This window comes from Scomber japonicus, chromosome 5 (assembly GCF_027409825.1).
Source record: "Scomber japonicus isolate fScoJap1 chromosome 5, fScoJap1.pri, whole genome shotgun sequence".
Taxonomy (NCBI): Eukaryota; Metazoa; Chordata; class Actinopteri; order Scombriformes; family Scombridae; genus Scomber; species Scomber japonicus.
This window is the reverse complement of record NC_070582.1, coordinates 19,463,235-19,485,102: the sequence shown is the minus strand read 5'-3', so window position 1 is coordinate 19,485,102 and position 21,868 is coordinate 19,463,235.

The following is a 21,868-nucleotide window of genomic DNA, read 5'->3' as shown; positions in this document are numbered from 1 at the left end:
ACGTCCAAGTTGGCTAGTCTGTTCTTGTGGCTTCTTGGGACCTGTCATCTGACTTTCCTGTGGTGTTTTATTATCAGGTGTTGGGCTGGCTGGTTTCAATTGTGTAGAGGCAGTTTCAGGTTTCCCTGAATGCACTGATGTTGGAGACTGTCTTCCCTGTGGGGAGACTGTTTCGGATGTCTCCTTCTTTTGTACAACAAGGCTTGGACTGTCCTTTTGAGGTGTAGCTGGTTTGGAAGTATCCTTCGACTGGACTGCAGCAGGTGAAGGAACTTTAGTGGATGATTTTTGGGACTTAATTGTCTGGGATTCTTGGGGTTCAGATGATGCAACTGCTCTTTTCATTTGGCAGTTAAGACATAGCCACTCCTTTACCTAAAATACAGTAGACACTTTGTTATGTGTTGCTTTGGAAATGAGAATTACAGTAATTCAAAACAACCCAAGTAGTTGGACTAACACTCCTCAAAACTGCACCACAGTTACAGACCACAGTCGAATGAAGAAACAGAACTTTAAATATGCTGACAGTAAATACAGTGTAGATGCATACAGTATATACCAAATAAATTATTTTGTCACAAAGAATGTTTGTGTATTCCTATGTACATGTATTCCTTCACTTACCTCTCCAATAGGCATGGGGTTAAATCCACATTGGGTACAGACGGTGGTCTTACACTCAGTGCAAGTGTTGTAGTTCAAGTTGTCCTTGGAGCCAATGTTAAGCTTAACATCACACAGTGGACAGTTTGTCTGACCTGCATTAGGAGGAGTTTGGGAGATTGTGGCTGCCTTTGGAGGCTGTGATGGAGCTTTGTCGTCTTTCCTCTGGTGAGATAGCACTGGTTTCTTCTCCTGCTCTGGCTTCTGAACAAGAGTTTTGGGCTCTCTTGATGGAGAAGTTTTGGGAGAAACTGTTGGTGTAGTTTTTGGAGAAATCTTGGGCACAGGAGAAATTCTGGGAGAGAGTTGAACTGGTGCAGACATCTTACGAGAGCTTGGTGGTGTAGTGCGTGATTCCTCCTGAACAGCAGATGATATCAAAGTGGATGCTGAGCTGAAAATGGAGGAACCAAAGCCAAACATCTTCCCAGTCACGGATTCTGTTGTTTTTGAAATATCAGGGCCTGTTTTAGGACCACTCGAGCCAAATAGGTTTCCTGAGTCCTGTTTTGTCACTGGGGTAACCTTACTCTGTTTTGGTCCAGCTGTGCCTGTCTGGTCACTTGGTTCCTGAGAACCAGATGTCCTCTGGATATCCAAAGGAGATTCCTGACCAGGGGTTTGGCTAGCATGTTTGTCACCCTCTGGTCTGGTAGCAGCCTCAGTTGACTGTGTTGCTGCTTTAGGCTGCATCTTCTGGGGGGAACCTGGTGTAGAACTTCCCTTCTGTTGAAATGTGTCAGGCAATGGAGTCTCCATCTTTAGAGGTACATTAGATTTTGATAATCCCTTCTTAACAGTTTCATCTTGTTTTGGAGCTGTTGTCCTCTGATTTACAGCAGATGGAGGTATTTTATTAGCTGCTTTGTCAGGTTTCAAAGGAGGTCCTGTGAGATCAGATGAACGAAGAGCTCTCTGCATCTGACAGTTCAGGCATAACCATTCTTTTACCTGAAAAAAGAAAATATGTTGATTTAAAATACAAAATGTCTACAGAACCTGCATGCAATCACTTTACAATGTCAAAATATGGATAGTTCATAGTTCAGTGTGTATTCCTGTTCAATTATGAACTGTCACATGCTAGTTTTATGCTTCATAATTATGTAGAGTATTGTATTTGGGAAATGTAGTCAACTTTGCTTATATTACCTCTGACACATTTGGCATTGGATTAAATCCACACTGGTTACAGACAGTGTTCTTGCATTCAGTGCAGTTGTTGTAGTTGGGAGGATTCTTTGAGCCAAAATTGAGTTCCACCTTGCAAAGTGGGCAGATAGATTGGCCTGCCTTTGAAGTTGCTAGGGAAGTGGCTGCATCCTTTACAGGCGCTGATGGAGTTTCTTCTACTTTAGATTGTAGCAATGGAGATTTTTTGAGCTGCTGGATTTGCTCTTGTTTCTTCCCCTGCTCTTGTTTCTGAACAAGGGGTGATTTGGTATCCTTTGCAGCAGGTATCTTGGGAGAGATTGGTGGTGTTTTGGATTCATCTTGAACAGCTGAGTTTATTAAAGTGGATGCAGAGCTGAAGATGGAGGAACCAAAGCCAAACATTTTTCCACTTATTGATTCAGTAGGCTTTGCAGCATCAGGCTGATGTTTAGGACCACTAAATAAGGACCCTCCTGACTCCTCTTGTGTAGTTGAAGTAGCATTACTCTGCTTACGTCCAGTTTTACTTGTCATGTCCGGTGTTGTCTGAGGACCTGTTTTTTGGCCTTCCAGTTTGGTTTTCTGACCGGGAGCTGAACTGACCTGCTTCTGACTCTCTGGTCCTTTCACAGCCTCAGCCTTTGTGAGCTGTTTCGCTGGTGTTGTTGGTTTCCTCTGAGGGGAGCCAGGTGCAGAGGTCTCCTTAATTTCAGATTCAGCATGTGTTGGAATGTCTTTATTTTGAGATTTTTGAAGAGTTTCCTTCTTCAGTGCATTAGCAGGTCCAGGAGCCTTCATTGGTGAGGCCTGTAGTTTCATCATGGGAGTCCCTGGAGGCTCAGATGCTCCTAGGGCTCTCTGCATCTGGCAGTTGAGACATAACCACTCCTTCACCTATGTAAGAGCAAACAGTTAATTTGTATGATTTATATCAGTGTTGTTGCACAATACATTTTATTTTACTTCTGTTAATTGTAATTGCTAAAGTAACTTTTCTGTAATTTACAGTACTCTTATTATCTTACCTCTTTAACATTTGGCATGGGATTAAATCCGCATTGGTTACAGACATTGTTTTTACACTCAGTACAGGTGTTGTAGTTAGGAGGATCTTTAGAGCCTATATTGAGTTCCAATTTACAGAGAGGGCAAGTAGACTCGCCAGCTTTGGAAACAACTGGAGATGCTTTCTTTGGAGGCTCTGGCAGAGGTTTGTCTGTTTTTGGCTGTAATGATGGAGGACCCTTGGCCTGCTGTGGTTGTTCTGCTTTCCGTTCCTGTTCTGGTTTCTTGGCAGGAGATTTGGAGTCTTTCGCTGCAGGCATTTTTGGAGAAACTGGTGGTGTACTTTTGGGCTCATCTTGGACAGCTGAGGAAATCATAGTGGAGGCAGAACTAAAGATGGAGGAACCAAAGCCAAACATCTTCCCAGTCACTGACTCTGCAGGCTTTGCAGCATCGGTCTGGCTTTTAGGACCAGCAAAACCAAAGAAGCCTCCAGACTCTTGCTGTGTTGCTGCAGTGGCATTTCCCAGCTTTTGCGCAGTTACATTTGTCTGGTCTGGTTGTTTTTGAGGACCTGTCTTCTGACTCTGTTGGGGTGTTTTCTGCCCAAGAGCTGGGCTGGCCTGTATCTGAGCGTCTGGTCTCTTAGCAGCTGCAGCCTTGGCTGACTCTGCTGCTGGTGTAGATACTTTCCTCTGAGGGGAACCTGGTGCAGAAGTCTTTTGTGGTGCAGGCTGTCCTGGAGTACTCTTATTTAATGATGAATTGACCAAAGATGTGCCTTTCTGAGGTTCAATTCCTCCAGCAGCTCGTTTCACCTGGCAGTTTAGACAAAGCCACTCCTTTCCCTTTAAAAACACAAGAAATAAACAGATTATACATGTAAGTTTTAATATGTTAAATTATAATGAAAGCTCTAGAGTAAACGAAATATTCAAACAAATAGAGGCTATCGGTTGACAAAATGAATACACACACATACACACACACACACACAAACAATACATGTGCGTGTGAGTAGTGTCTCATGCATATAGAATACAGTGAACAGACTGTAGATGGATGCAACAATTTTGATGAGGCAGGACTGGGAGTGAGACATACGTACAGTACCAGTCAAAAGGTAACACACCTTCCTTTTTCCTTGAATCAGTGCAACTGATACTGCATGTATGACATTTTATTAATGTTAGATATTTGTATTTAATTAAATGTATTTAAAGATTCATTTTACAAAGAAATTCTATTATTAAAGAGGTGCAAAATTAAGCTAATAAAAAGTAAACTACCAGCACCTGCTCCATATGACAAGTTATAAATTAAGCCAAGTGACAGTAATGACTGTGTTTCAATGGTTTAAAATATACATATCTCATCAATAAGAAGGTTCCCTCTTGCCCACAATTATTCATGCTAGAAGATCCTTCCATTCTGATAGATACAATCCCCTCTATGTTTTGATGAATGGATTCAGATGGCCATTATGCTCAGCAGGAGATTGCTGGTGCAACTGTATAAGTCAGTGCACATCCCATCACTCACAAATTGGTACATCCTTATTACTAGAGTGACTGCATATGAAAATGTTTCCTTTTTCTATTACGGGTATATTTAACAAGTCCTTTATGAAATGGGGAACTTATCTTAGCCATGTTAATGGAGTTTTTAAGATACAGCTCAGCCTCTTGTAATACTAAGGTTTAGTAATGATTTATTTGATTTCTCTTTTTCGCTCATGTTTTTTTTTATTGCAATGCTTAAGCTACGTACACACTTAAGTCTGTCTTTACCTATGTGTGTAAGCGCAATACATATGTGAAAAAAGGACCATATAGAAGCCCATAATATATGTATTTAGGTTTGTTGTAAATGTCATATTTTTTGTAAATCATATGTACAAAAATCAAATAAAATGTAAATACAAATCAAACAAACAAGAAAAAAACATGTCAAAGCATGCACATAATGATATATTCATCCTGGTCTTGGTTGACCGTTGTTTTAGTCATTAGTTTAAGCAGAACACATCAGTATCACAAGATCAAGTAGCCTTGGACTGTCCTTGCCAAGTTACTACTAACTCTGCATTGTGCATTGAATTACAGAGTCAAATGTCAAGTCTTTTCAGGTAGCCTGGAAGATGCCATGTCCATTTACCGTATACAGTATGAGGTCTTCCCTACAAGAAAATCCCCATGAGGTATGAGTGGTGTATGTGTATGTGCATTTTTGCATATAGCTTTCAAAGCAAGTATCATTGTCCAAGCTCCAACAACAGTATTTAACACAGTCTAAACAGCCATGGTAATGTATTACAGAAAATGAACTGTAATTCATTGTACTCTTTTGTGTGGAGCTGCTTTTGTAGTGTAGGCCTGGTCTGTATATCAGGCTAAAGAGTCTGACACATAGCCCTGTCACTGTTAGAGACTAGAGGTACTGTAAGTAAAATATAGAATTAAAATGGCTTTGCAACTGTGAAACGTTAGTTCAAGGACTTTTGATTATCAAACAACATTAATAGAGGTCTGCACAGTGAAAACAAAGATAAACACAACTCCAGTGCGGTATATCTGTACATAACATTTGAAGACATTTCCAAAATATGCTTATGTCATAACCTGGACTTTAACTATATTCAATAAACAAAAGAAGAAAAAAAAGAATTGCCTCAATTGTCATCTATTCATGTAAATAATCCCCATTTGGGGATTGCACTCAAAACAATAAAATGAAACAACTTAAGAAACCACTGTGAACATCATCAGGGAATTTAACAGCTTCAAAGAGCTTAATTTTAAGTATTATGAGCATACTAGAGCACTGAATCTAGGTAATGAACACTTTAGAGACACTGAGGCAATAGTGCAACAACTCTGATAAGTTATGTAAGACCAATCTGATCACCCAGAAAATGAAAGCAATTTACCTCCAAAATTATAAAATCATAAAGTGATATACTGGTATATAACCCTATTCGTGATCAAAATTAAAGTTTCCTCTCTCCCTTAAACAATCAATTAATTTCATAAATATCCCACAATTTGTCTTACCTCTTTGACATTTGGCATGGGGTTAAATCCACATTGATTGCAAACAGTGCTTTTGCATTCAGTGCAGGTGTTGTAGTTGGGAGGATCGTTTGAGCCCATGTTGAGCACCATCTTACATAGTGGACAAGCAGATTGGCTTGTTGTAGGAGTATTGCCGGAAGCCACTGCTGTTTTTGGAGCACTGTTTTTGTCCACTTTGGCCTGTCCTGCTGGATGAGCCTTTGTTTGCTGGGGTTGCTCTTGTTTTTTGTCTTGCTCTGACATTTGGGCAGTAGGTGGTTTGGTCTGCTTAGTAGGCTGCATCTTGGGAGAAACTGGTGGTGTGATTTTAGACTCATCCTGAACAGCTGAGGCTATCAAAGTAGACGCAGAACTGAAAATGGAGGAACTAAAACCAAACATCTTCCCAGTCACTGACTCCTCAGGCTTTGCAGCTTCTGTTTTAGAACCACCAAAGCCAAACAATCCCCTTGACTCCTGCTGGGTAGGTGGGGTAGCACTGCTTTGCTTGCGTGCAGTTTGACTAGTCTGGTCTGGTTTTCGAAACCCTGATGTTCCCTGGGTCTCATGTGTCATTTTCTGAACAGATGCTGGACTGGCCTGTTTCAGACTGTCTGGTCCTTTAACAGTTTCACCCTTTGCTGGCACTTTTGCCAATGTAGACTGCACTTTTTGGGGTGAACTTGGTGCTGATGTCTCTTTTTTAACAGGTACAGCACGAGGTGGTGTAGCAGAGACTTTGTTAGGTGTTGGTTTTTTCATGGGATGTCCTTGTGTTTCAGAAGTTCCTTGAGCTCTCTGTATCTGGCAGGTAAGACAAAGCCACTCACGTCCCTATACAAAAACAACAACAACAAAAGAAAACATACACATGAGTATACATACATGTTTAAGGTCTGTTACTTAAAATGTAGCTTTAATATTGTTTTAATTAATGGTTAATTTTATTTTTACTGTAAGTCAGACTAGAAAAAGGTGTTGAACGTGTATGTGTTATAATAAATCTAAATAATATATGTGGTAAAGCTTCATGTTGAGTGAATTCCGCAATTAAGACCTACCTACTATGGCTATTGGCTACACTGAATAGCATAAAAAATGCAACTGTCAAACTGAACCATATGAAATTAGTTGCAAAAAGTATGTTCTATACTCAATACTTTACAGACACAATATTCTATACATGCACATTTAGTTTGGACAAAGCAAGGTAATTTTTTTAAAAATAAATTAAATTAACATAACATTAAACCACTACTTACATCAGTGTCTGGGGGGCTGAAGCCACACAAACTGCATACTTCCATTTTACACTGTGTGCAGGTTTTATGGTTAGGTGGTTCCTTGGTGTGCATATTGAGCTCTGTTGTGTTACACACTGGACAAAGGGACTTAGCTACTGCTTTTGACTGAGGTGTAGCTTTAGTTGCTCCTGGTGATGATGATCCTGCCCTGGACAGGTCAGGTGTTCTAGGTCCCTTAGGGCCTTGCTGCTGAGGCCCAGGCTTATGAGAGGACTGCTGCTGGGGTGCAGTTCGGAGGCCTTGCTGCTGTTGTCCCACCTTCGGTGAGCCCTGTTGTTGCTGTCCAGTTTTTGGTGATCCCTGCTGTTGCTGTCCTACTTTAGGTGGCCCTTGAGGTGAGCCAGTTTTTAATGGTTTAATGGTTGGCTTAGTGGACCCTTGCACCCCAGTCTTTGCAGGTTGCTGTTGCTGTACAACAGTCTTAGTGGGCCCTTGTTGTTGCATACCTGTTTTAGGTGGAGCCTGTTGTTGTGATGATGGCTTTGGAGATTCTGGTTGTGCTCCGCTCTTAGTCAGAGTCTGTTGTTGAGCTCCAGGCTTGGGTGAACCTTGCGCACCCTTAGGTGGAGTTTTTTGTGGCTCTCCTCTAAGTTGGCTGTCAGGCTGTGGTCCTGCCTTTGGGACAACTTGTTGTCCACCAGGCCTGTTTTGCTGTCCTGCTTGTCCATTTCCATGCAGCGGTGGTGATTCCTCTTTAGGAAGAGGTTGGCTCTTTTGCACAGGAGGGCCCTGGCCAGATTTTTGGGGCCCCTGCTGCTGTTGAACGCCTTTGCCTGCTCCTGGCTGCTGTTCTCCAGATGACTTCCGCCCCTGCTGAGGAGATGCTTTCTGATTTTTATTCTCCTCCCCATCATCTCCAAATAAACCAAACTTATTCACAGCAGAGGACACAGCATTGAGAGGGTTAGCCCCGCTAAGGAATTTAGAGGAGAACATAGTGGGGTCTTCCTCCTCCTCCTCTTCCTCCTCCTCTTCCTCCTCCCCCTCCTCCTCGTCCTCCTCCTCACACGAGCTTGAATCTACAGGACTGTCGGAGTCAGAGCAGGAGCTGTCTCCTCTCTGTCCTGGCTCTCCTGCAGAGGTCTGAGGGGGGACTGGGGCCTGAGCTGTGGAGATGGCATCTACAGTCCCACTGCTGCTGCTGCTACTGCTGCTCCCTGGGCTCTCCCCTGGCTCAGCATCTACATCAGACTTCCTAAATGCATGAGATAGGAAGGCAGAGTGGCGAAAAGGATCGAAGCATGAGATGACAGAAACAAGACAAGATGGAGGGACAATGAAGGAGTGTGAGAATTTGTGAACCATGTTTACAGTACTGTGTGAACCAATATGCTGTCTGGTAAACAAAATTACAACATGCTGCCACAGTGTACTAAATAATAATGGATGCAGAGGAAGCATAATAGCATTCATCCACTGATCCACTGCCTGAGGTGGATATTTGATAATCACATAATATTGAGACAGGATTTTAACAAGTTATTACTAATAAGTCTACCAAGTGTGTTACATAATGCCATGTGGTATACGTACCAGATCCGTAAACGGCACATTTTACAATAAAGAAATTTACATTTCAATGAACTGTAAATAAGAAACTGCATCTGTGACACACCAAGGTGCTTGATAAATAAATAACAATCTTTCATCAGGTCTGAAACGATTATCATTTGCATAGCAGTCGTCGCCTCCATCCTGAGAAAACCATTAATGATTCAGCTTCACTTTGATTTACACCGCTCCGTCTGGTGCTCTCAGGACCATGGACAGGGTCAGAGCCGCTCTGTTGATCACAGCGTACACAAACCTCAGATATGCCTTACAGCCAGCAATGCAATACAGACCAATGTGCAATACATGGGGTGGATATAGCACTAAATAGACCCGGCTACTACAAACATAATTTAGATGACTATTCAAGGTGGACTCACAGGTCTTACTACTTTTTATCATCCACGATGAATGGATTCGGCTTTATGTTCTCTTCATTCATCACCCAAATGACACCGAGTGTCAGAGAGTGAGAAATCTCGTCCAGTGCATGTTTTACAGCAACAGGACGAGTAAACACAGGAAATCTAGTGCTCTCTCTGGAGAAACTGCAGGCACATCCGGGTAGGGGGCCATCAAAAAATGCATTGGGAATGAATACTGATACTTTCCTTTTCAAAAACAACGCCAAAGGCAGTTCGGGTCTGCAATGAGCTATTGTCTTTCTACAACAGCTGGATTTAAGGTTTACTACGCTCAGCCCACAAGTAGCAATCGGTCACCCATAGGCGGTTAAGAAGATCTGATGAAGCGTACCGAAAGCGTTTTATCGTGACGAAAAAAGCAGCCTATGTTACAACCGACCACATTAAACCTGATAATATGTTAGTCCGCAGAGGGTACGAGGTGATGAATGCTCCGACTGCGCGGCTGACCGCAGATCAAGAAAACATATAATCACATATTTGTGTGCCCTTGACCAGGTGCCTGGTCACATTTGGCAGTAATTTAGGTGCTGAACTCTTCTGAATAATTTGAAACCAGCCAAAATCGGCGAGGAAACCCAGCAAAGCCCTGTAATCGGTGGCATCCCCACAAATACCATCTGTTATCCGCTCCGTGTCTCCCCGCTCATCTCCTCCCATCCTGCAGCCGAGCATCCTTCACCCTCCACGGTCACAATGTCAAACAGTGAAGCGCGGTATTCCAATGACACCGATGGAAATTATACCTTCAGCAACAGCAGATTTGTCTCCCCATCCTCGCCCAAAACCTCCTCGGATATCCCCTGTCCGTGTTTGTCTGATCACCGAGGGATGGAGGGCACAGGGCAGCAGATAGAGAGCGATCAGCATCCACTCCGCCTCCCTCTCCAGTGCGCAGCCGCCGCATCTGACAGGTGATCACAATATATGTCACGCACGGAAATTGAAATTAAAGGGGACAGGGAGATTTATTTCCCCGGAGTCACGTGTGATCAGCGACGAGGATCACAAGATTTACCCTCATTCGTGATAAGTTTCACGTTTTCTCAGCGACCGCTGACATATTTGAAATGTCATAGTGGTGATCACGAGTATAATAAGGATGATGTGATTTCAACCCCAAGTGTGCTGAGCCACCATAGCAATATCAAATATAGCTTATTCAATTCACATTGTAACCCATTCCACATAAAGACTATAAGTAAATGTTTGAAAACACCACAGATTGTTATGATGTCCTCATCCCTCCTCTGTTTTACACTTGATATGAATTAACAGGCCAAAGTGTATTTCACATACACAACAGTCATTGTATTACTGGGTGTATGTGCAGTTGCATACCAAATCATCACACATCAGCTAGGTGTCCCCTTTGTCGTTATTAAGATATCTGCTCATACCTGATACAATTCAACAAGAAAATTATTGTCATTGATCATTCATCTCCATCGTACCTCCATATCTTTAACGTCATCCTTCACTCCTGTCTAAATACAGCATAACACAGCTAATTTCAGACAGAAATCAATACATCTTAAAATTATCACTAAAATGTCCTTTTTATATTTCATTCTCCTGTCTCCTCCTCATTCTTGTCTCCATCCATATAAACTCACCTCTAGATTAGCCTCTGCCACACTATAAACCTAACATACAGTAACACCAGTCTTTGGTGTGCATTCATTTACACACTGTCCACACGCTGTCTAGGCATTTCCTCTTGGGCCTGAATTAAAAGTGCTGTTGTTTGCATTATAGTAGATATACTTAATGAAGATCTATGTAATATAAGACAAACACCCACTGGCACAAAGCACCTCTTCTGTGTTTTGTAACCTCTCTCTTTTTTTCTGCACCAGCCTTCTTATTCTGGCATGTCTCCCACAAGAGTTTTTCTACAGAACAGATGTGATGTGAAGAGACAATCTGAGCAATCTTATCCAGTGCCACTGTCAGTGTGATGTAAAAAAGAGAAGAAGAAAAAAACAACTTGCTGGCTTTCTTCGTTTCTTCTATCAGCTCAGGCTAGATGACTAGACATTTTGAGACTTCTGTCCAAACATGAATTGACCATGGTCCTTGAACAGCATATTTATACAACTATATAGAATTCAAAATTCTATTAAAAAACAATAATCATAAAATTCACTTGACCTAAACACCACACATGATGCCAAAAAAGGCATTAAATAAAGCATTTGCTTTCTACATTTCCAGTATATTGGTTGGAAAAATACAATTTGTAGGTTTAGCAAACTTGATTTATAAGAAAACTGAGAATACATCAGAAAATGGGTGGAAAAAAATCTCACCTGTGTATATCACCCTTCTGCCATAAAAGAAATATTCACCAGCAATGATTACTTATCATCTGAGGAGAGGATTTATCTTCAATCAGACGCACATGCCCCTGCACACTCATACACTCACATTCAGAAATACACACACCATACAGTAGATAAATTCCTATTCAGTATGTGGTGAGTGTGTGTGAGATGTGTGGGATGGATGGAGAGCAAGTGGTGTGTGGGCGTGTGGAAGAGTTACGTCATCCATGATGTGTGAGCAGTAGAATCGCTATGGTCTCTCTACAGAAAGCGCCAGATTTGGCTTCCCTGCAGACACACACATACACACACAGGAAACATTTATCAGCACAATCTCCATCTGGGGATATAGGCTGTAGCTTTGCTGTGGGCTCATGCATGAGGCGGATATCCTTTAGGTAATCTTAGACTTCTTACACCTACCTCATCCTCACAATCTGGTATTTGAACATCTTTTTGGTGGAAATAATAAGTGATAATCATCTTCCTGTTTGGGAGGAGTATCAGAATAGGACTTCCGTAAATTCAGGTCAATGTCCTTATATGTCATTACTTATTATCTGGTACTAGATGTAATGGTAAATTACCCCCCTCCCCCCGCCCCCCCCCCAAATGCACTCTCTGATAATGCCAGACTTAAACCCTGTGCTCACACGGCTGTAGCATCACACTTTAACAGCATCACCTATTCATAGAGAGAGACCCCAAAAATAAATTGTATGCTCTCGTGTGTATTGAGGAGAGAAAAGAATTCAAGCTACTCATGGGGAACAATTTGAAAAGCACGAATATTAAAACATGTTTCGCCTGCAGGTTCCTTTGTCTGTTCTCGCCATGTGTGTAGTGAGTAAATTCATACAAGGGACTGAGATAAGCACAGACAGGATTCACTGTAGTTATTTCTAGAAGATGAGCAGGGATGAATCAGTCACTCTGCTGCCTTAACGGAGACACAAAGCCTATAATAATTTACCCCTCAAGTCACATGATTTCTTCAGTTAAGGTATACAGCATTATCTACAAAAGCTTGGGCTTGCATTCTTTTAGCATCAACACCAAACATTCAGTATAGCATTTGACAATAAATATTAACGAAGTGTAAGGCCTGTTAAAGGGTTGGTGCAATGACAGGCCTTGAGGTTTGTCTAAAATGTTGTGTGCTAATTAAATCCAGTACAAACTATTGTTCACCTTAAACTGTTTATCTCTATGAGTACAAATCTATCCATCCACTTTCTAAACTGGATGTCTTATAATATGGAAAGATGTTGAGTACAAATGAAGACAGATGTATTCACACCGACATGTATGTTAATCTTTGAGTGCTTTAGTAGTTTAGCTTTCTGTGACCCTTGTAAGTCTCCTGATGGTAGATGACTCCCACAGGTGGAGGTACAATCTCCAGTTTGGGTTTGAACTTAGAACCTGTTTGTTGAGAGGCAATAATACAAACCACCAAGCCACCCTGCAGCCCTGGGAGTCCATTACCCCTAAGTAATAATGTAGGAGCCCCAATTTCCATTCTCCAAACATTAATACTGACATGTCTTTTCTGACTGTTGACCAGACACCTCTTTCTGCAGCACTACCCTTTTGCTCACTCAGGCATACACTATTAGAAAGACATCACATCTATACAGAATTTGTATTCTTCACTGCACAGTTAAGCCTGATCCACCCAAACCCATCTCTCTCTCTCCCTCTCTCTCTCTCTTTCTCTCCCTCTCTCCCTCTCTCTCTCTCTCTCTCTCTCTCTCTCTCTCTCTCTCTCTCTCTCTCTCTCTCTCTTTCTTTCTTTATCTGGTTTGCTCACACACAAACACACTCAAACAAACAGTGCTCAGAAGCAGTACTTATCTCGCTCTCTCTTTAATTAAGCCGACACTGTGGAGCATAATGCTGCAAACCACTTTCTAACTCCCTCAGCTGTAATTCTCATGGATGAGACTGCAACTTCCTTTTTTTTGGAAATTATTTTAGTAAAATAAATATTTTGCAAAAAGTCGCACCTCTGACGTTGACCCTTGAGGAAGGCAAAGCAGTTTTTCCCCGGCATGGTTTTCCCTGGAGCAGTGCCGGAGCAGTGTGGAGCTGTGACCTGCATGGGAGTGTATTGCTGTCCTCTCTAGGTCTCTAGGTTTCTGTGCCTGTGTGTTTGGAAGGGTCACCATGTAATCTATACAGTAACCTGATCACACACACTTTGCCAGTGTCATTAAATTTACATATCAGCCCAGAGGAGGGGAAAATATGGACTCCCGACACTACTCTCTGGATGGGACCAAAATACAATGGATCAAAACAACAAATAAGAAATAAAAGTTGACTGTAATCAATTAGATTCTTAAGTATAGCCTTTAAGACTAAACATTGCACTGCTTTTATGATATTAATGGCTAGGATATACTGTATATTAGCTCACTGTCCCAGTAGCTCTTGCATAGAAATTGAGAGAAAATTAAGCTAGCCAGCTTTCACAATGCATCCCTTTTCCTCTTGTACACCTGCTTACCCTTGGAGGCCAAGCCAGTACTTTGTAACACATTCTAAATGTTCCAACAATGTAATTGACTGAGTGATAACACGATTGTGTTAGAATACGCATGATACGCAGGTAGAGTTACCAAGCTTTGGCAGTCTACTGTGTATCCTTAGGGAGCATATGCTTTGCCTTCTACCTTCCTCACTCAGCATCATGCTAGAGAACTGCAAAGTCTCTCATGCCACTGAGAGCCTTTTTTTCCCAGAGGAATGACCACTGATATACTAAAAATACTCTTAAAGAAACAGTGTCCACAAGACATCAGTACATCCTTATCTCAACTGCCTATTCTTATCTTGCTTTTCCCACCAGCCCCTCCCACTGCTGTTTTTTGTGGGAGAATTCAAAGGATAACACAGTTCATGCCCTCAAATCCTACAAATCAGTGAGCAGGAAATCACTGCTGATCACAGACGGACTGGCAGAGAAGAATGTGAGAGAATGACAATGAGAATAGAAAACAGAGTGCAGGATAAAAATATATCTGGCCTGATAATGGAAATGAGGGCGCTGACTTGATAAATACCATAAAGATAAGAGAAAAAATCCATCAGATGTAAGGACAAGAATCAAGCGGAAAAGGATTCTCAAAGATGCTCTAAATAGAGAAGGATGGATGATGTAGCAGTGCTGCAGCTGCTTCAATGCTAATGTACATTTTTATTGGAAGTGGCGTATGCACTGAGTTGGTATTCATCATGGTCTTTCTTGTGCCACACATATTTAACATTTGTAGCAATTAGTTGTATCTAATATTTGTATGAATACATTTTTTAAATGTATTTGTATTTATTTGTAAAGGGACCATGTACAATATTAAACATAAATGTTGCCATTTGATGTATTGTACCAGAGTTAGCTTAAAGCTAATTGACATCTGCCGTCCCTTGGCAATAAAACATAATACAGAGCACATCTACATTTTCATATACGTTTGCTTTGCAATGCTCTTCCTTTTCCTTTACAGTGTGATGAACCCTGGGACAGAAAATCACTGAAACAGACTAAATGTATTTACCCTTCCACCAAATAGTTAAAACCTAAATAGTTGTTAGTGTGCAGTCCTATACTTCTGAACAGCAAACAACACAGTGTTGTTTGCTGTTTGCAGTAAGATGGACATCAGGATGTTTGTAGAGGTGCTCTGATAAAGTCTAGACAGCAGTCTGTATATAATTGAAGAGGTGTAAAAGAAGATGGGGTTTTAGACTACCAGAAGACTCTTGCCTCACCAGTGTACAGTGTCAGAGGTAAACTTTATTCACTTAACATGGATGATAATGTACCCATAGTGCTCGTCTTTCTTTTGGAGAAATCTAGACTAATTCACTAGCATTGTTATTAAAGATAGGGATGAGTGAACAAATATTCAGATTCTCCTTTTGTGGAAGATATAATTTTTGAACTAATTTACTTACACGTTCCAGCATATCCGAGAGCATTCAAACCCCTGAAGTCTATTCACCATTTACAAATAACATACTTTACACCAGTCTTTGTATGTAAAAATGCATTTTACATTTTTGATTTGTGTTTTCCCACTCAGGTTTCCATTTGTTTCACTGCAATATGATAAAAAACTGTTAATGCATAAAAATGAACATCATCTCTGATTGTTTTGTTAGAGATGTATTACCATTTGATGTTAAATTATGCTAAATTGAGTTATAAGTGCATTTTACTACATAGAAAATAAATAAATAAAATCAATCACACCTAAAAAGCACTAAACATGCATAAATGCTGGTAGGGTCCTTTAAGTGTGCAATGCTAAAATTTGGTGAATAAAGAACAAGTGCACTAGATATTGCTCAATCTCTGGATGTCTTTGTATTTGACGCTCTCTTAGTATTCCTCTCTTGCCACTTGAAAGCTACCAGTGTGAAAGAGAAGATGACCTTGCATGTGCTTGAGTTTGTGTTCCAATGATTTCTTAGCTGGAGACAGTTGAGCATAAGAGGCATCAGTTTCCAGTGTGCTTTTCATCTGGGAGTTATGCAGTATACTCTAATATCACCATCATCAGCACCTGCTTGGCGTAAGACTTTGAAACAGCACAGAAACTGTACCACCTGGTGTGTGTGTACATATGTGTACTACTCCATGTGTGTGTATTTGTGTACGTGTGTGTATGCGTGTGTGTGTGTCTGTGTGTGTGTGTGTGTGTGTATACGATTGAGTATGCACACTGTATTCAACCTGCCCAGGGAGAGGATCCATTCTCTCATCAAATATTCACCAACTACCACAGGCTCCCAGCTGCTTGGTACTATAATGCACACACATTACAGTGTTATAGGTGCCTGATGTATTTGCTGGAAAAAATACCCCATAAAATGTTTCAACAGTCCATTTTGAGGATCTTTTTTTTCAAGTTTATGCAGCTCAGCTTCAAGTTTAACTACCATACATACACACGTGGTTACAGCAAATCTCCCACCTGACTACAAGCTGGCTGAGTTGCTAAATTCTAAGAAAAAAATCAATTCCTGGGTGTAGATCAACTGAAAATCACGTGGCTGGCTCATGCACTTCCAGAGTAGAAGCCTAACCCTTAATGTGAATTCCATCTTTGTGCATCATCATTCATGTATACCTTAAAAAGATTTCATACATTTTTAATGCTTTACATTTCCTCTTTCACTGACAGTTGCATGAAAAAAAATACTGTATGTTAGTTGAAACTGATATGACTCAAATGTGAACCTATACATTATGAATACCAAGAAGTCCATAACTAGAATGGAAACTTGTGCTGCAGGGGAATGGTGGCGCAGACACACAGGTAGCAAAATAAGCATTCTATTGTAACACAGAAAAGCAGAAATTGTGAATAATAATACATTTGTAACAAACAAGTTAAGTAATGGTGTTGCTTAACATACAGCATGTTGCATAATCTCACATATGAACTATACAATGAGCAACATTGCCTAAGAGCACTAAACATCACATGCTGAAGTTCACTCTAAAATTATAAGTATTCTATTTTAGATTAGTCAACAATAAATACGTAAAGTATTATTACTGCTGACAGAACACAAAAATATGCCTAAGAAGGTCAAGCTACTGTATAACCTCCCTCCCAAATACTCAGCAGTTCATGACTCATGACACATTCATGATTCCCTTCAAATATGGAGAAACAGACAGTCTTACTGTTTTTTCCATGTCAAAGAAATATGTAGCCACAGACAAAGATACACAGTTTATACTATTTGCCGTTTGCCTTTGTAATGGTGAGATACTATTGGAAGGATGAATTTCACAGCTGACTTGTTTCACATGAAATGCTGTCAGCTTAGCCTGGTGCTGCAAATGCCACTGCTTTGATTGAGGGAGAGTTGGGGAAATTAATTCAAGCAAATCTGCAACACATTTTGATATAATTAGAAATAATTTGTACTGTTGAGGCAAATTTACTACTACTACTACTTACTATTTATTTCATACTTAATCATGACACAAGAACCGTAGTGTGATCACTTAGAAAGCATTAGTGGACTACAAGAAGCTTTGAATAATGTTTCTGAAAATGTCATAAAGGATGAACAATCTGCTTAATACTTTTAATGAGATCACTCATATAAAATCCTTACTTTTTTAATGTCTGTCTTGGTAGCTCTTGTAACATCTTACTGCCATAAGTAGCTTTGATTCAGTTTTTTGAGTAACAGGTTGTGTTTTGTGTTCCTTATCACTTATGTCCTTTTTGTAATGAGGGAGGAAAAAGTGCAAAATACAGCAGTTGTTATTTAGTCATTTCTAATTTCTTTCAACTAAGATATGTGTCACTTAAGAGAAGGATTAATATGTGTTTGCAGTACTCTGACTCATAATTAGTTTGGATATTGAATATGTGTCTGTTTTTGTTTCTTTTTTGCAGATAAAGATACATAAACATGTTCATGTCCACATATTCCCTTTCAGTTTAGTCATGGTTATCTATAAATAGATAACAGACAGAAAAAAGAGAGTATCAAGGTAGGCATATTGATTACACAAGTAGAGCAGCTCACTCCAGCTGAACAGGCAAACATCACAGTTGCCTACAGTATATTAATCAAATACAAAGCCTTGGCTATTCAATACATACGTGCCTTTATTAAAATATTTTGTGATTTCCAGCAAGATCTTAATGAATTCTAGTCACTTTACTCCCGTCTGTGAGAGTAGAGCTCAAAGCGTTCATATTTCATATCCCTGTATTTATAAAAAAGGTTTTGTAAGTGAGCCTCAAGTAAAACCCTGGTATTGTATTCTTATTGTAATAAGGCTTTTTGTGTATACTTCCACACTTTTTGATTTGTACTCTTCCTGTTTTCCCCAGTGAGCAATATGGTGTGTTGCTTGAATGCATGTGCTGTGTGTTATTTGACAGCCTCGGCCAGCTGTTAGGGCTGACACAGTGCAAAGGTCAGAGTGATGTAATAAGAAAGCTGCAGGGATAAAGAGATGGATTAGAGAGGAGAACAGCCCCCCACAGGGACACAAATGTAGTGATTACACCCAGATTAATGACACAGCACTCATTGCGTCACACACACGCACACACACTCGTGGAATGGGCATTATTTACACTGGACATTATGTACTTTTAATACATGCGAACAGACAAATGCTCCCAAACAAAGTTGCACGCGTGGTTTTATATAATAAAAATTATCATAGACACTCTGCTGAAAATGCATTTCAATAATAAACACATGCCACTGAAACTTTTTTTAGCTGTGCTAAACAGCATCACTAATTTATACCTGTCTGACATTTGTTCGCTTTCATCGTATTTGGGGCGTCTGTGTTCCTCACTTGCATCATCTACCTGTCCCAATTCTTTCCACAGACTTAGAGACTAGAGACTTAGAGTTCAGGTTGCTAGATATGGCAGCAATATAATTCAAAGACTTGATCGTCCCAGGAGAGGCAAAACCCCAAGGTGTGGAGCATGCAGGGCTCCACATCACACACCTCTCCACGTACACATTCCCCTCCTCTCTCCTTTCCTTTTTCACTGCTTCACTCACTTCACACTTTCTCTCTCACTGAATAACTCAGCCATCTCTGCTTTTCCTTGGCTATCACTAGTAGGAAAAAGCCAGGTGATATACAGCTCCCATGTTTGTCATTCCCTTGGCTGTCCTCTCCAAGCCTCTTGTGTGTTGTGATGTATGGGACCTGTGGGAAACATTACAGAATGATGAGTGGTAGGCATCTTTTATACATACAAACCCTTTTATAAATACAGGGCCATTACAGAGACATACACACACACACACACACGCACATGCAAAACTGTGCAGGAAAATTACATTTTGCAAGGGTCAGTCCAACATGTCCTGATGCTGGTTATTTAATGCAATGAACTGCTGAGGGGGATACAGTACCTCAGTGACAGCTGTGTCAGTGAGATAACACATAGTACATGTTGACACACTGCTGTGTGTGTACAGTGCGCTGATGGCTGTATCATTTTGGATTCCCTTTGTGTATTTTGTGTATTTGCATGTGTATCTCTGTGTGTGTGTGTGTGTGTGTGTGTGTGTCATCATCATGTTTATTGGTAACACATCCACACCTTACTTTAAAAACTCAGTTTGGTTTTAACCTGATATGCAGGACAAGCTACTGCCTGTGCCTCCACTGATAATAGTCCCCTTGTTCTCATCAGAGTTGTTATCGGTGACAAGACAAGAGTATTGTATTTGATGTTTAACCTTCACTTGGCGTACCTATGTGTTGAGAACATCAGGAGATAAAAACAAAGGCTTGCTCTGTCCTCTTCTTTTTCATAGAGCAACTGATAAATTTAAAATTAGCATAGAATTGTTGTACCTGAGCAAATCTAAAAAGGTGACTTTTGTGAAAATATTAAAATATTGTAGTGCAACCGAGAACTGTTATGTGAATATGAACGTTTGTAGCTTACAGGTCAGAATCGAAGTAAAAACAGACACATTTTATGAAGTGAATGTGAAGTGAATGCTATGAATGCAAGAAATACACTGCTTGGCCAAAAAAAACACTCTAATATTTCGTTGGACCGCCTTTAGCTTTTACTACGGCATGCATTCACTATGGTATTGTTTCGATAAGCTTCTGCAATGTCACAAGATTTATTTCCGTCCAGTGTTGCATTCATTTTTCACCAAGATCTTGTGTTGATGATGGGAGAGTCGAACCACTGCGCAAAGCCTTCTCCAGCACATCCCAAAGATTCTGCAATTGCATATAAAAGTCACAAAATCTTGTACACATGCAGTACACCATACCCACTGAGTACTGTTTGAATTCCAATGTTAATTTTCCACTGCCTCATAACCTCTCCATCCCTCCCTGACATTTTCATTTGCAATAAAGCGTTCTGCTGCATTGGATCCTGATAGAAACAGTAAAGTGTGGGGTCAACAAAGGTGGCAGACAAAAAAGGGAGAGAGTGCCAATAGACGAAAAGGATAAGCACTGTTACAATGCCGTGAAGTCATACTGCAACCTGTTTAATGAAGTGGCCTTTGACCTTTTGATCACTTTGAAGATCAATGAATAGATTTACAGCATTTCATTTAATTGACCTCTTGAACCTTGAAATGTATGATCTCTAGAAGAAATACATTCAGCTTGGATTAGAGCGCTATTTTTGTATTTGGTCCCAAAGCTGTTCAGATGATGTCTGTCTGTCTGTGAGGTCAGAAGATCCATCCTGTAGGCAAATGCTAGCTTTAGTTCCAGAGTAAAAGAGGGCACCTTTTGGCTGAAGTAAGAGAACTAATCTTTTACGTTAGAGTTTGATATATGTGTGGCTCCAGGAACCAATGGCTAGAGGGGCCCAGGGGCCGGAGTAAAACTTGTTAAACTTGACAGAGAGAGAGAGGAAGGAGCTTTGATGAGGGTGGCATCTGAACTGGTTCAGAGCCTGTTGCTATGGTAGCCATGTGGAATAAATCAGCAGCATGAATTCCATTCTCAGATGCCTTCAGCACCCCACCCACTCAGGTAGACCTAGACAGAATTTGAATGAGTATGGTTTCCCAGTGTACAGCACATTGAGACTCACTGGCATACAGCATTTTTCCAAATATAACACAACCTACAGCACCACAACAAGAAGGTGCTGAATGGAAAAATATATATAAAAAGATTACAGAAGTGCTGTAGTCTAATTTGAATTGTAGTAGTGTAATAAAATATCTGTTTAGTACTATTCATATTTTAGTGGTGACTGCACAAGGCTGTCTCTCCTCTTTTTACACTTTATTTGTTCAGTCTCTCAATATGTGTGTGTGCATCGGTCAGTGTGTGTACAGTATATGTGTGTCCGCAGATGCACAGAGTATACTTTATCATATAGATAGCTAATCCACAGAGATGACACCAGGGAAGGATGGTCTGTCTTTTTTTAATGGCAGGTATTTATAAGGGGTATAGCAGACACATCATTTTCAGTCAAAGTCAGAACTCTTCAAAAATATTCAAAGAGAATGATGGGTATAAGGCCTTGACAGAGACTAAGCTATTGTTTTCACCACATTATGGATGTGGAAAAGACAGCCAGATCCAAACTATAAAGTGACAAAACTAAGAGATAAGTAAGGCACGACATGAAACAAGATGTGAATCCCCAGACTCTATTATTAGCATATCCATTACAATGCTTTTAAGTTTGACATCAGATTCTTTTATGTCAATCTCAGGATTTGCTATAAATTCATGAGGCTGACTCATCAGTTTTGCTAATGACAAGTCTGGATGGTCACACTCACATTTATTTGTTTTTTTCTGTGGTATTCTAGATTTCTGTCTGGGGTGGCAATTATGAATCCCATCTGGAACATTGTTACAAACA